This window comes from Jaculus jaculus, chromosome 16 (genome assembly GCF_020740685.1).
Source record: "Jaculus jaculus isolate mJacJac1 chromosome 16, mJacJac1.mat.Y.cur, whole genome shotgun sequence".
NCBI classification, from domain to species: Eukaryota; Metazoa; Chordata; class Mammalia; order Rodentia; family Dipodidae; genus Jaculus; species Jaculus jaculus.
Window position 1 is genome coordinate 18,985,507 of NC_059117.1, and position 13,892 is coordinate 18,999,398.

Below are 13,892 nucleotides of genomic sequence, written 5' to 3' on the forward strand. Positions count from 1 at the left end.
GCCATCTCTCCAGTGGGCTTAGGCTTAATTTTTTTTTAAATATGGAATGCTTCACAAATTTTTGTGTCAACCTTGTGCAGGGGTCATGCTAATCTTCTCTGTATTGTTTCCATTTTAGTATATGTGCTGCCAAAGCAAGTGCTTAGGCTTTATTTCTATTTATTTATTTACCTAACTATTTGACCAAGAAAGAGGGAAACAGAATGGGTGTACCAGGGCCTCTAGCCACTGCAAATGAACTCCCAATGCGTGTGCCTCCTTGTGCATCTGGCTAAAGTGGGTCTTGGAGAATCGAACCTGGGTCCTTTGGCTTTGCAGGCAAGTGCCTTAACTGCTAAAGCCACCCTTCTAGCCTTAGGCTTCATTTTTTTAAGAGAAGTATTAGGTTCACAAAAAAATTGAAAGTAAATACTGTTTTAACTTGCTCTTGCCCCATCATTTTCATCAGTCAATGTGGTATGTTTGTTATAATCTATGACATCATTGTCAAACAAAGTCCATGGTGTGCATTAGAGTTTACACTTTGTGTCCATGTATTAATTTCAAACACAAGTTTTTGTTTTTTTTCAAGGTAGGGTCTCACTCTAGCCCAGGCTGACCTGGAATTCACTGTGGAGTCTTAGGGTGGCCTCGAACTCATGGCGATCCTCCTACGTTTGCCTCCCGAGTGCTGGGGATTAAAGGTGTGCACCACCATGCCCAGCTCAAATACAAGTTTTTGAAAAAATCTTAGCATGTGTGTATGTATCTGTGTTCATGTGAATGTGGACACATAGGTGCCATGGTGCGGGAGTAGAGGTCAGAAGACAACCTCGGGTGCTGGTCTTCATCTTCCAGCTTATTTAAAGCAGGAATTTTGGGGGGTGTGGAATGTGTGTTGTGATATCTGTGTGGTGTGTGCATGTATATGTGCTGATGTGTTAGGCAGAGAACATCAGGTGTCCACCTGGTCCATCACGTATCTGCCTGTTTTTCCTTGCAGCAGAGTCTCTTACTGATTCTGGAGCTTGCAGTTAGCCCCCAAAATCTCTTGGGTCTCTGTTCCTAAGGGCTGGGATTACAGACCAGCATGGCCACACCCAGCTACTTATATGGGTTCTGGAGATTGGAACTCGAGTGGTGTCAGGTCTAGTCTCAGGCCCTCATGCTTACACAGGATGTTCAGTTAACCATTGAGACATCTCTTTAGTCTTTTGGGGCAGAGTCTTCTATTTTTTTTTAAATTAATTTATTTGAGAGAAGGAGGTAGAGAGAATGAATGGGTGGGCTGGAGCTTCCAGCCATTGCAAACAACCTCAGATGCATGAGCCACCTTGTGCATCTGGCCTATGTGGGTACTGGGAATTGAACCTGTGTCTTTAGGCTTCACAGGCAAGTGCTTTAATTGTTAAGCCATTTTCAGCTCCCAAGGAGCAGGGTCTTTTATTTGCTGCTGTATATGCCAGGCTAGGTGGTCCTTAAGTTGCTGAGGACCCTTCTTTTTCTGCCTCCCACCCATTTTATTAGGTGCTGTAGGATTATAACCACATGCTACTGCATTTGCCTTATGTGGATTTAGGGATTCAAACTCAAGTCCTCATATTTGTGTGGCAAATGCTTTACCCACTGAGCTATCTCCCCAGCTCTAAAACATGTTTTTAAAGTTACTTGCTTGTTTTGTTTGTTTCTTTAGAGGTAAGGTCTTGAGCTCACTATGTAGCTGAGTATGACCTCGAATGCTGGGAATATAGGGCTGTGCCACCACTGGTGCAGGATCGCACTGTGCCACCTATGCTGGCCTCCAGTTCTCAGTCCTCTTGCCTCAACCTCCCAAGTGTTGGGAGTATAGGTATGCACCATCATGCCCAGCTTAGTTTTTTAAATTTAATTTATGAGAGAGAGAATGGGCACTTCAGGGCCTCTAGCCACTGCGAACGAACTCCAGATGGATGCACCACCTTGTGCATCTGGCTTATGTAGGTACTGGTAAATCGAACCTGGCTTAGACTTCCCAGGCAAGCACCTTAATTGCTATTCCAGCCACCCCCCCCCCCAACAGCTAAGTTTTTTAAAAAAATATTTTATTAGACAGAAAGGCAGATAGAGAATGGGCGCACCAGGGCCTCCAGCCACTTCAAATGATCCTGCAGACTTATGCGCCACCTGTGCATCTGGCTTTATGGGTCCTGGGTTATTGAACCTGGGTCTTTAGGCATAGCAGGCAGGTACCTTAACTGCTAAGCCATCTCTTCAGCTCCCCATCTAAATTTTTTGTTTATTTTTATTTATTTGAGAGCGACAGGCAGAGAGGAGAAGAGGCAGAGAGAGAGAGAGAGAGAATGGGCACGCTAGGGCCTCCAGCCCAGCAAACGAACTCCAGATGTGTGTGCCCCCTTATGCATCTGACTAACGTGGGTCCTGGGGAACCGAGCCTCGAACCAGGGTCCTTAGGCTTCACAGGCAAGTGCTTAACTGCTGCGCCATCTCTCCAGTCCCCATCTAAATTTTTTAAAGGTAATTCTTGACACTTCAATTCATATTTCTACCCAGTGAACTAAAGACAGGTTAAATTGAGTTGCAGGGCAAGCCATTATGGAGTTCCACCAAACACTGGCCAATTCTGAAGGTGGTCTTGTCTTCTATTTATAGGGATGATTTGATTCTCACTTGATACTATTATGAAGAATTCTCATGTCTCTGCATCCTAGCTCTGGGGAGGCAGAGGTAGGAGGATTGCCATGAGTTTGAGGCCACCCTGTGACTATATAGTGAATTACAGGTCAGCCTGAGCTACAGTGAGCTTCTACCTAGACAAAAAAACAAAAACAAACAAAAAATATAAGTAATATTTATCAGATACAATCTTTTCAACCATGAGGTAGGGTCTCACTCAAGCCCAGGCTGACATGGAATTCACTATGTAGCCTCAGGGTGCTCTTGAAGTCACTGAGATCCTCCTACTTCTGTCTCCCTAGTGCTGGGATTAAAAGTGTGCACCACCATGCCTGGCCTATAATCTTGTGGGTTTTTAAAATTATTTTTTGTTTATTTATTTGAGAGCGACAGACAGAGAGGGAAAGAGGCAGAGAGAGAGAGAAAGAGAGAGAATGGGTGTGCCAGGGCTTCCAGCCACTGCAAACGAACTCCAGACACGTGCACCCCCTTGTGCATCTGGTTAATGTGGGTCCTGGGGAACCGAGCCTCAAACTGGGGTCCTTAGGCTTCACAGGCAAGCACTTAACCGCTAAGCCATCTCTCGAGCCCTATAATCTTGTTTTAACTGAAATTTTATTAAAGATTTCAGGATCCAGGTAGGCAGTTTATTTTGCTATCCCTCTTTATACACAAATTCAGTTTTAGAAAATAATTGAAACAGTGTGATTGGAGTTTAATGAGCATGGCTGTGTTGGCATTTGATTTTTATTAATTATTATTATTACTATTTGGTTTTTCAAGGTAGGGTTTCACTCTAGTCCAGGCTGACCTGAAATTCACTGTGTAGACTCAGGGTGGCTTTGAACTCATGGTGATCCTTCCTCTGTCTCCTGAATGCTGGGATTAAAGGTGTGTGCCACCATGCCTGGCTTTATTAATTTTTGAGATAGGGTCTTGTGAGGTAGCCCAGGCTAGCCTTAAATTCATTATGTAGTCAAGGCTGACTTTGACTTCTTGACCTCTTGCCTCTACTTCCCCTGTGGTGAGATTATAGGCATGTACCGCCATACCTGGTTTATATGGTGCTAGGGATCCAATTCAGGGTCTCATAGGTGCTAGGCAAGTCTTCTACCAACTGAATTACGTCCCCAGCCTGTTTTGGCATTTTATCTTATTTTATTTTATTTATGTATTTACTGGTTTTCTAAGGTAGGATCTCACTCTAGCCCCAGCTGACCTGGAATTCCTTGTGTAGTCTCAGGGTGTCCTTGAACTCATGGTGATCCTCCTGTCTCTGCCCCCTGAGTGTTGGGATTAAGGGTGTGCGCCACCATACCAGGTCTGTTTTGGCATTTTAGATGCAACTACTTATAACATGCACTTTGAATTTGCTGCCTAATATGGAATCATACTCCTTACTGAAAATAATATAGACTAGATTACAATCTCATAGTATCTTCATTTTTATAATAGCTAGGAATTATTCTGTGATAGTTATATTTCCCAGAATTTTTTTTCTGGTTGTAATTAACACCTGAATGACATACACAATCCCTGAATAATTAGAAATGTATTTCATGGTCTCATTTACAGACAAAGAAACTAATACTTAAAGAAATGAAGTCACTGGGGTCGGGAGATGGCTTAGTAGGTAGTGTCCGAAGCTGAAGTTAGAGTACCAGAGTTCAGTGCTCAGACCCCATGTTAAAAGCCAGATCTGTAATCCTAGCATGCGGATGCAGAGACATGAGAAGTCTTCAGAAGCTCTTGGTGAGCACAGCAAAGAATAGCAGACTGAGAATCTCTGCTTCAAATGAGATGGACAGGTGAGGACCAGCCTGGAAGTTGTCCTCTGACTTGCACACATGCAGTGGCATGAGCATGCCTGTACTCACACATGGACACAAATACTCATGAACATGAATACATACACACAAATAAAAAACCATTTTCAAAAATAAATTTAAGGGTTGGAGAGATGGCTTAATGGTTAAGGCACTTGCCTATAAAGCCAAAGGACCCAGGTTCGATTCCTCAGGACCCACATAAAGCTGGATGCACAAAATAGCACATGCATTTGGAGTTTGTTTGTGTGGCTGGAGGTCCTGGTGTGCCCAGTCTATCTGCCTCTTTTTCTCTCTCAAATAAATAAAATATTAAAAAAGAAAAAGAAATTGAAGTGGGGACAGGTAGGAGGGCTCTGGCACGTATAGGATAAAGGAAAATACTGGGGAGAGCCAGGACACATCAGCATATCAAGTAGAGAGAACAAATTGTGTACTGTTGAGTTGTGTCACCTGCACCTCATTTGTCTGTCATTTGTCAGAAGTCATTACAGAGGAAGCAGTGATACAAGTGATCAGCCCATTCTCTCTATCTGCATCTTTCTCTCTCAAATATTAAAAAAAAACAACTTGATTTGACTACTTATTAGTTAAAAACTTGGGATAAATTTAACCACTCTTCCTTGACTGTAAAAGGGAGTAATAACATACCTATATTGTAGACTATTGTGAGGATTAAGCAGTATTTGCTACTATAACAACTGGTTGGGGAGGCTTTGAGTATCAGATAATAGCTTGTGGAGTACTGTCTGGTACTAAGAGTAAGTCATGTGGAGAAATAAAAATACTTTTTTTTCTTATCAGATATACATATATATATATATTCATTTATTTATTTATTTATTTGCAAGCAGGAATGCAGGAAGAAAAGGAATGTGGGTGTACCAGAGCCTCTTGTCACTGCAAATGAACTCCAGACCCTTGCTCTCTACTCTTTGCATCTGGCTTATATGGGTACTGGGAAATTGAACCCAGTTCGTTAGGCTTTGCAGGCAAGCAACTTAACCACTGAGCTATCTCTTCAACCCCTAGATGTATATTTTATAACTTTTTATTTGCAGGTGTGTGTGCATGCATGTGTGAGTGCACTAGGATCTCTTTGTTTCTGGAGACAAATTTTAGATGCATGCACATCTTTGCATGGGTGCTGGGGAGTTGAATTAGGGTTAGAAGGCTTTGTAAGCAAGCCCATTTAACTGCTGAGTCATTTCCCCGTCTCCATATTATATAACTTTTTAGTGGTGATGATTGGTTTTTAAAATATTTTATTTACTTTCATATTAGAGAGAATGGGCACAATGCAATCAAACTCCAGACACATGTGTCACCTTGTTCATCTGGCTTACATGGGTACTGGGGAATTGAATTTGGGTCCTATGGCTTTGCATGCAAACATCTTAAGCACTGAGCCATCTCTCCAGCCCTCTATAGCTTTTTAGGTTCTGATATTTATTTCTATTGTGATTATCAGAAATCACCTGTTCAGTGGTCATAGTGGCACACACCATTAATCTCAGCACTCAGGAACCAGAGGTGGGAGGATCACTGTGAGTTCAAGGTCGGCCTGGGTACAGAGTGAGTTCCTGATCAGCCTTGGCTAGAGTGAGATTCTACCCCAAAAAAACAAATGACCGGAGAGATGTCTTAGTGTTTAAGGCATTTGCCTGCACAGCCAGAGGACCTCAGTTCGATACCCCAGGACCCATGTAAGCCAGATGTACAAGGTGGCGCACACATCTGGAGTTTGTTTGCAGTGGCTGGAGGCCCTGGCACACCCATTCATTCTCTCTCTTTCCCTCCCTCTCTCTGCCTCTTTCCCTCTCTCAAATAAATAAAATTAAGAAAAAAATTTAAAACAAAAGAACAAACAAAAAACCCCAGAAGTAACCTTTTAGTATCCTTGCGATTATAAGATTTGAACTGTGAGATCATGATCCTGATCACCCTCCATTAATTAATTAATTTTTAAAATCTAATTTAGTATTTTATATAACTCAGACCAGGATTTTATATAACACAGCCTGGTTTCAAACTATCTAGCTAGGAATGACTTTAAACTCCTGGTCCTCTTGCTGTCAGCTCCAAGTGTCGAGGTTTCAGGTATGTGCCGACATGTCTAGTCCCAGCCTCCATTTATAATTGAGACCCAGAGCAGTGAAATGCGTGACTTACCTAAGGTTTCACAGTAGTAAGTTGTTCCTTTTATTATATATTAGTTGATGGCAATATACCTAAATTATAAATATAAACATGTAAATTTTGGGCTGGAGGAATGGTTTAGCAGTTAAGCACTTGCCTGCAAAGCCAAAGGACCGAGGTTCGATTCCCCAGGACCCACATTAGCCAGATGCACAAGGGGCGCATGCGTCTGGAGTTCATTTGCAGTGACTGGAGGCCCTGGTGCACCCATTCTCTCTCTCTCTCTCTCCCCCCTTCCTCTTTCTCTGTCAAATAAATAAATAAAAATAAAATATTTTTAAAAATGTAAATTTTATATATAAAAGCCTTAAGATAAAACATAAATCTTAAATATAAATGTAAAAATATAAATATTTTTTAAAAAATGTTTTTATTTATATATGAGGCAGAGATACAGACAGGGAGAGAATGGGAGCGTCAGGGCCTCCATCTGCTGCAAACAAACTCCAGATTATGCATATACCACCTTGTGCATCTGGCTTACATAGGTCCTGGGGAATCAGACTTGGGTCCTTTGGCATTGCAGGCAAGTGCCTTAATCGCTAAACCATTCCTCCAGCCCAGTAAAAAATGTAAGTCTTAAGCTGGGCGTGGTGGCACACACCTTTAATCCCAGCACTTGGGAGGCAGAGGTAGGAGGATCACTGTGAGTTCGAGGCCACCCTGAGAATACATAGTGAATTCCAGGTCAGCCTGAGCTAGAGTGAGACCCTACCTCACAAAACAAAACAAAATAAAACAAAACAAAAAAATGTAAGTCTTAAGCCAGGTGTGGTAGTGCATGCCTTTAATCCCAGCACTTGGGAGCCAGAGGTAGGAGGATCACCATGAGTTCGAGGCCACCCTGAGAATACATAGTGAATTCCAGGTCAGTCTAGACTAGAGACCCTAACTCAAAAAAATAAAATAATAAAATAAAATAGAGCCGAGAGTGGTGGCTCACATCTTTAATCCTAGCACTTGGGAGGCAGAGGTAGGAGGATCACTGTGAGTTCGAGGCCACCCTGAGAATAGAATGAAACTCAGGTCAGCCTAGACTAGAGTGAAATCCTACCACAAAAAACCAATAAATAATAAAATAAATCCGAAATAAAATAAATTTAAATCTATAATGACGAAGTATAATTTTATACCATTAGTAATTAGGCTTATGATTCACTTGCCTGGGTTGTGAGTGATACACATCCAAAATATAAACATTAATTGCATTTTCAGTATTTCTTGACCACTGTGTGAAATATTTATAAATACCAGAAAGGTGATAATAACTAGACCTTCCTTCAAAGAGACTGTTAAGTGGGACTTGTTTTTTCAATTGTTTTTTTTTTAATTTATTTATTTATTTATTTGAGAGCGACAGACACAGAGAGAAAGACAGATAGAGGGAGAGAGAGAGAATGGGCGCACCAGGGCTTCCAGCCTCTGCAAAGAACTCCAGACGCGTGCACCCCCTTGTGCATCTGGCTAATGTGGGACCTGGGGAACCGAGCCTCGAACCGGGGTCCTTAGGCTTCACAGGCAAGCGCTTAACCGCTAAGCCATCTCTCCAGCCCTCAATTTTTTTAAAATTAACAATTTCCATGATTATAAAAAAAAAAAATCCCATGGTAATGCCCTCCCTCACCCCAGATGGGACATTTTTATTTGTAATTTCAGAGAAATAATTTTTCTTCACATTCTCAGTTTTCCTGCCTTTTGTCTGTCATATTCATCTCTGTGTTTTTTTTTTTCAATTTTAGCTGTTTTTAAGTTTCTAAAATTTATTTCGTTTGAGATGGAGACTGAGAGAGAGAGGGAGGGGGGGGGAGGAAGGATAGGCATGCCAGGGCCTTTAGCCCATTGAAAATGAACTCCAGAGACATGTGCCACCTTGTGCATCTAGCTTATGTGGGACCCGGAGAATGGAATCTTCATCCTTAGGCTTTGCAGACACACTCCTTAACCGCTAAGCCATCTCTCCAGCCTGCTTGTTTGTTTTTGATAGGGTCTCATATAGCCCCAGCTGGCCACTACCTTGCTCTGTAGCTGAGGATGACTTTGGACTCCTGATCCTCCTGTCTTTCTGCTTTCCATACTAGGCTTGTTTCCTTTTTGCCTTGGTCTTTTTTGTAGCCTTGGTCTTTCTTTTTGGTTTAAAAATACTATCTTTTGCCAACTGTGGTGGTGCACACCTTTAATCCCAGCACTTGGAAGGTAGAGGTAGGGGATCACCGTGAGTGCAAGGCCACTCTGAGACAACATAGTGAATTCCAGGTCAGCCTGGTCTAGAGTGAGACCCTACCTTGAGAAACCAAAATAAAAAATTTTATTTTGTTTTTGTATTGCTGCCTTTGCTTTACTAAATCAGTTTTGTTAAGAATATTTTATTCATTTGAGAGAGGGAGACAGAGAGAGAGAATGAGAATATGGGTATGCCAGGGCCTTCAGCCACTGCAGGCAAATTCTACCTTGTGCATCTGGCTTATGTGGGTACTGGGGAATGCAACCTGGGTCCTTAGGCTTCACAGGCAAGTGACTTATCCACTAAACCATCATTCTAGCCCCTAAATCTTTTTAAAAACATATTATTTTTCAATTTCTTTTTAGTTTGATTGCTAATTCATTTATATAAAAACATTCATTTATATAAAAACTAAATAATCAATTTAGCTTTGTAAGTATTTGGTGCTCTCTTTGTGTGAATCTCTTTGTTTTAGGATACCATGTTAGTCAAAAGTACCTGGAGTTTTATGCCATATAAAATTAGCTCAATACTCCTATGTTCACTTGGTTTCTAGGTCTATTCTGGATAGCAGGTTTTGTGAAGACATTTATTCTTTCTTGGACCTCAGATTTTCCAGACATCTCATGGTATTTCCTTTTATATTATTTCTTTAATGGCTGCTATTTAGTCTCCATATGTTTTGTATAATTTATTTACAAGTTGGATGACTAGATATTTTTTAACTCACATGTGAAATTTTTGGAGTAATCGGATTGTGTTGGAATTTTATTCCCTTTATGGCTGTGTTGTAAGATCATTTCTTTAATACCTTGGCTTTTCCTCTTTTCTCTTTTTCCTAGTGCTGGTGATTGAATCCAAAGTCTTGCACATTTTGAGGAAGTGCTGTACTACTGAACTTCACATTCCTAGGCCTTGGTTTTTTCAAGACTAGCTGTCACTTTGTGGTTCAAACTATCCTTCCTCTTGCTTCAGCCTCCAAAGTGTTAGAGATTCAGCCATGTACCCAATTTGCCTTTCCTAGTTGAGTCCTTCCCTTTCCTCCACTGTCCCCTCCCCTCCCCTACCAACCTTTCTTCCTTCCTTCCCTCCCTCCTTCTCCACCCTTTGTGAGTCTTGTGGTTTGAAACAGGCTCTTACTCTGTATTTTAGGCTGTCTTAGAATTCACTAGATAGACCAGGGTGGCCTTGAACTTGCAGCAGCTTAGATTGCAGCAATGAATACCATGTCCAGCTGGTTTTTCCACTTTAAAAAATTATTTTTATGGCCAGGCATGGTAGTGCATGCTTTTAATCCCAGGTCTTGGGAGGCTGAGAGAGGAAAATTGTTATTAGTTTGAGGCCAGTTTAGGCTACAGAGTGAGTTCCAGGTCAGACTGGCCTAGTGTGAGACTCTACCTTGAAAACTGATTTGACTCTCATAAGTTTATGTTTTTGTCATCAGGTATTAATCAGATTTTGAAGCAGTAGGGATTTTCTGGCTACAAATTTTAAATTTATGTTTATTTTTATTTATTTATTTGAGAAAGAGAGAGAATGGGCATGCTAGGGCTTCCAGACACTGCTAATGAACTCCAGATGCCTGCATCACCCTGCACATCTGGCTTTTACGTGGATCCTGGGGAATTGAACCTGGGTTCTTTGGCTTTGCAGGCAAATGCCTTAACTGCTAAGCCATTTCCTCAGCCCTGGCTACAGTGTTGTTGTTTTTTTTTAATTTAAGTTTTGAGAGTGAGGTAGATACAGAGAGATTGGGTGCATCAGAACCTCCAGCCACTGCAGACGAACTCTAAACACATGCACTACCTTGTGTATTTGGCTTACATGGGTCCTGGGGAATTGAGCCTGGGTCTTTAGACTTCACAAGAAAGTGCCTTAACCACTAAGACATCTCTCTAGCTCTTGTTTTTTCTTTTTTCGGCTTTATGAGATAGCCTGACCTGGAATTCACTATGTAGTCTCTGGGCGGTCTCGAACTCATGGCAGTCCTCCTACCTCAGCCACCATGCCCAGCTGTCTTTTCTTTTGAAAGAAGCTGGAGTCTGTGATTCTGTTTTACATGGGATGATGTAGCTACATCCTGAACATGAGCTTCTGTGTTTGGAGAGAGCTACATTGCTGAATGTGTCATATAGTTGTTTTTAAAGCGCTTGGGATGATAGTCCATCAGGTTACTAAGGCCAGAGCTACAGTTTTATCTCAGGTGCTCTAATTCATTCACCAGTTCTTTGTAGAGTGACTTTATGTTCCAGGTATAGTTCAGGGCTTGGGACATAAGCAATAATCCAAAATAGGCTGAATAATAAGTTCTTCATTACTACATACTTGTCTGTCGGTGTATTATTTATTTTATTTTTATTATTATTTAAAAACAGCTCATGGCACTTACATTTTCCAGTTTCTTACTTTAATAAACAGTTAGTTGTACAACTAAACATAAAATAGACCTAAAATGGGCTGGAGAGATGGCTTAGCGGTTAAGCACTTGCCTGTGAAGCCTAAGGACCCCGGTTCGAGGCTCGGTTCCCCAGGTCCCACGTTAGCCAGATGCACAAGGGGGCAAACGCGTCTGGAGTTCGTTTGCAGAGGCTGGAAGCCCTGGTGCGCCCATTCTCTCTCTCCCTCTGTCTTTCTCTCTGTGTCTGTCGCTCTCAAATAAATAAATTAATTAATTAAAAAAAGACCTAAAATTAAAAAAAAAAACTACTTTCAAGTCTAATATGAAGATAAGCTAAACAGAAGAAACATTTAGGAATTAGATGCCATCAACATGGAAGATGATTTGGAGGGAGCAGGTTTGAGATAGGGTCTGGCTGTAGTCCAGGCTGACCAGAAATTCACTGTGTAGTTTCAGGCTAAGTTATCTCTCCAGTCCTTGCTTATCTTTTTTGAGTCAGGGTCTCACTCTATCACAGGATGACCTACAACTCACTCTGTAGGTCCCAGACTGTGACCTCTTTCTACCTCAGCTTCCTGAGTGCTGGGGCTAAAGGTGTGGGCCCCACCCCATCCAGCAGGAATATGATTTTTTTTCTTGCGAGGTAAGGACTCACTCTAGCCCAGGCTGACCTGGAATTTACTATGTAGTCTCAACGGTAGCCTCAAACTCTCAGCGGTCCTCCTACCTCTGCCTCTGCTGGGATTAAAGGTGTGCACTGCCATGCCTGGCTTGAGTTTTTATATTTGCAATCATTGGACATGGCTTGGTGGTTAAAGGAGCTTGCTTGCGAAGTCTGATGGTCCAGGTTCCATATCCCAGTACCCACATAAAACCAGTTGCATAAATTGGGGTATCTTGAGTTCCTTCATACAGCGGAAGGCCCTTTCTTTCTTTTTCTCCCCCCCCCACCTTACCTGCTATCGATCTAAGTGAATAAATTAAAAATTGCCATTATTGCCTGTTATTAGGTTCAAGTCTTTAACATTTTAAAGAAGTGTAGAATAATATAACATTACATTGCAGCAAACTGATCTGTAAGTTGCTTATATTTTACCACATAGAATTTTGTAATCTTTTTAGCATTGTGCTAGCTAAGGAATACAGCAGTATGAAGTAACTAATATGGTCTTGGGTGTAGAAAAGAAGGTAGAACATTTCCTTTTGTTTACTCTGCTCTAATTTCTTTTTTCCTTCCTCCTCCTCTTCTTCCTATTCCTCTCTTCCTTCTCCTTTTCCTTCCCCTCCTCCTCTTCCTCTCTCTCGCTCTCTTTTTTTTTTTTTTTGGTGTGGTTTTTCAAGGTAGGGTTTCACTCTACCCCAGGCTGACCTGGAATTCACTATGTAGACTCAGCGTGGCATTGAACTCACAGCAATCCTCCTACCTCTGCCTCCCAAGTGCTGGAATAAAAGGTGTGCACTACCACACCTGGGTCTCTGCTCTAATTTCTAATTGTCTTTAGGGGAGACATTAATATGTGAAGTAAATTAGAAAACATAACAAGTAGAAACCATAATTAATTTTTTGTCAAAAGCTATTAGAAAGTTCTCTTTAATCAGAATGACTGCCTCTCCACACATTGTTTATTGTGATAATAGCAATTCTTGTTTGTGACAGTTTGAGTATCTTTCTTTTCTTAAAATACTTTAATATATTCTTTTTTTTTTTTTTTGAGAGAGAGAAAGAGGGAGGGAGGGAGGGAGAGAGAGAGAGAGAGAGAAAGAATGGGCACACCAGGGCCTCCAGTCACTGCAATCTCCAGACGCATGCACCCCCTTGTGGATCTGGCTTACGTGGGTCCTGGGGAACCCAATCAGGGTCCTTTGGCTTTGCAGGCAAATTCCTTAACTGCTAAGCCATCTTCTCCAGCCCCCCCTTTTTTAAAAGAAATATTGATTTATTTGAGAGAGAGAAAGGAAGAAAGAGAGAGAGGGAGGGAGAGAGAATGGGTTTACCAGGGTCTGTAGCCACTGTATACGAGCTCCAAATGCCTGTGCCACCTTGTGCATCCTGCTTACGTGGATTCTGGGGAATTGAACCTGGATCCTTTGGCTTTGTAGGCAAGCGCCTTAACCGCTAATCCATTTCTCCATCCCTGAGTCTCTATTTTTAAAAAAAATTAATTTATTTGCAAGCAGAGAGAAAGGATGGGCACACTAGGGCTGCTATTTGTTGCAAACAACACCAGATACATGCACTACCTTGTGCATCCATCCATCTTTACGTGGGTACTAGAGAATCAAACTTGGGTTGTTACTCTTTGCAGGCAAGTGCCTTAACCGTTGAGCCACCTCTGCAACCCAGATGAATTTTATCTGAAATGCTTGGGATCAGAAGCATTTCAGATTTCAAATTCTTTTTCCTTCAGATTTTGGAATATTTACAAGCCAAGCATCCCCAGTCCAAAAAACTAAAATGTGAATGTATTTTACAGCATTTCAGATTGAACTAGGATATACAAACTGTCCTATGTATTGATTGTTAAATATGTATTGTGAGTTCTTTGAAATGTTTTTCATTCATTATTTAATGTTCTTCAGAAACTCTTTGAGCCTT

At 41.5% G+C, this 13,892-nt stretch overlaps 1 protein-coding gene and 1 non-coding gene across 6 annotated transcripts in view; one reads left to right on the forward strand and one right to left on the reverse strand.

The window, feature by feature from the left end:
- The window catches only part of Kmt2e (lysine methyltransferase 2E (inactive)), a 99,817-nt gene that overhangs the window by 17,522 nt on the left and 68,403 nt on the right, over positions 1 to 13,892 (forward strand). The window contains exon 2 of one of the 5 annotated variants that reach the window (XM_004652885.3): positions 9,455 to 9,527. The exons of the other annotated variants lie outside the window; for them this stretch is intronic. The gene's annotated coding sequence lies outside the window, so the exon portion shown is untranslated. The remainder of the gene's footprint in view (positions 1 to 9,454; positions 9,528 to 13,892) is intronic. 5 annotated transcript variants of the gene reach the window in all.
- On the reverse strand, positions 36 to 138 carry LOC123455381. Its single transcript, XR_006633870.1, has one exon. It is a non-coding gene; the product is annotated as a U6 spliceosomal RNA (small nuclear RNA).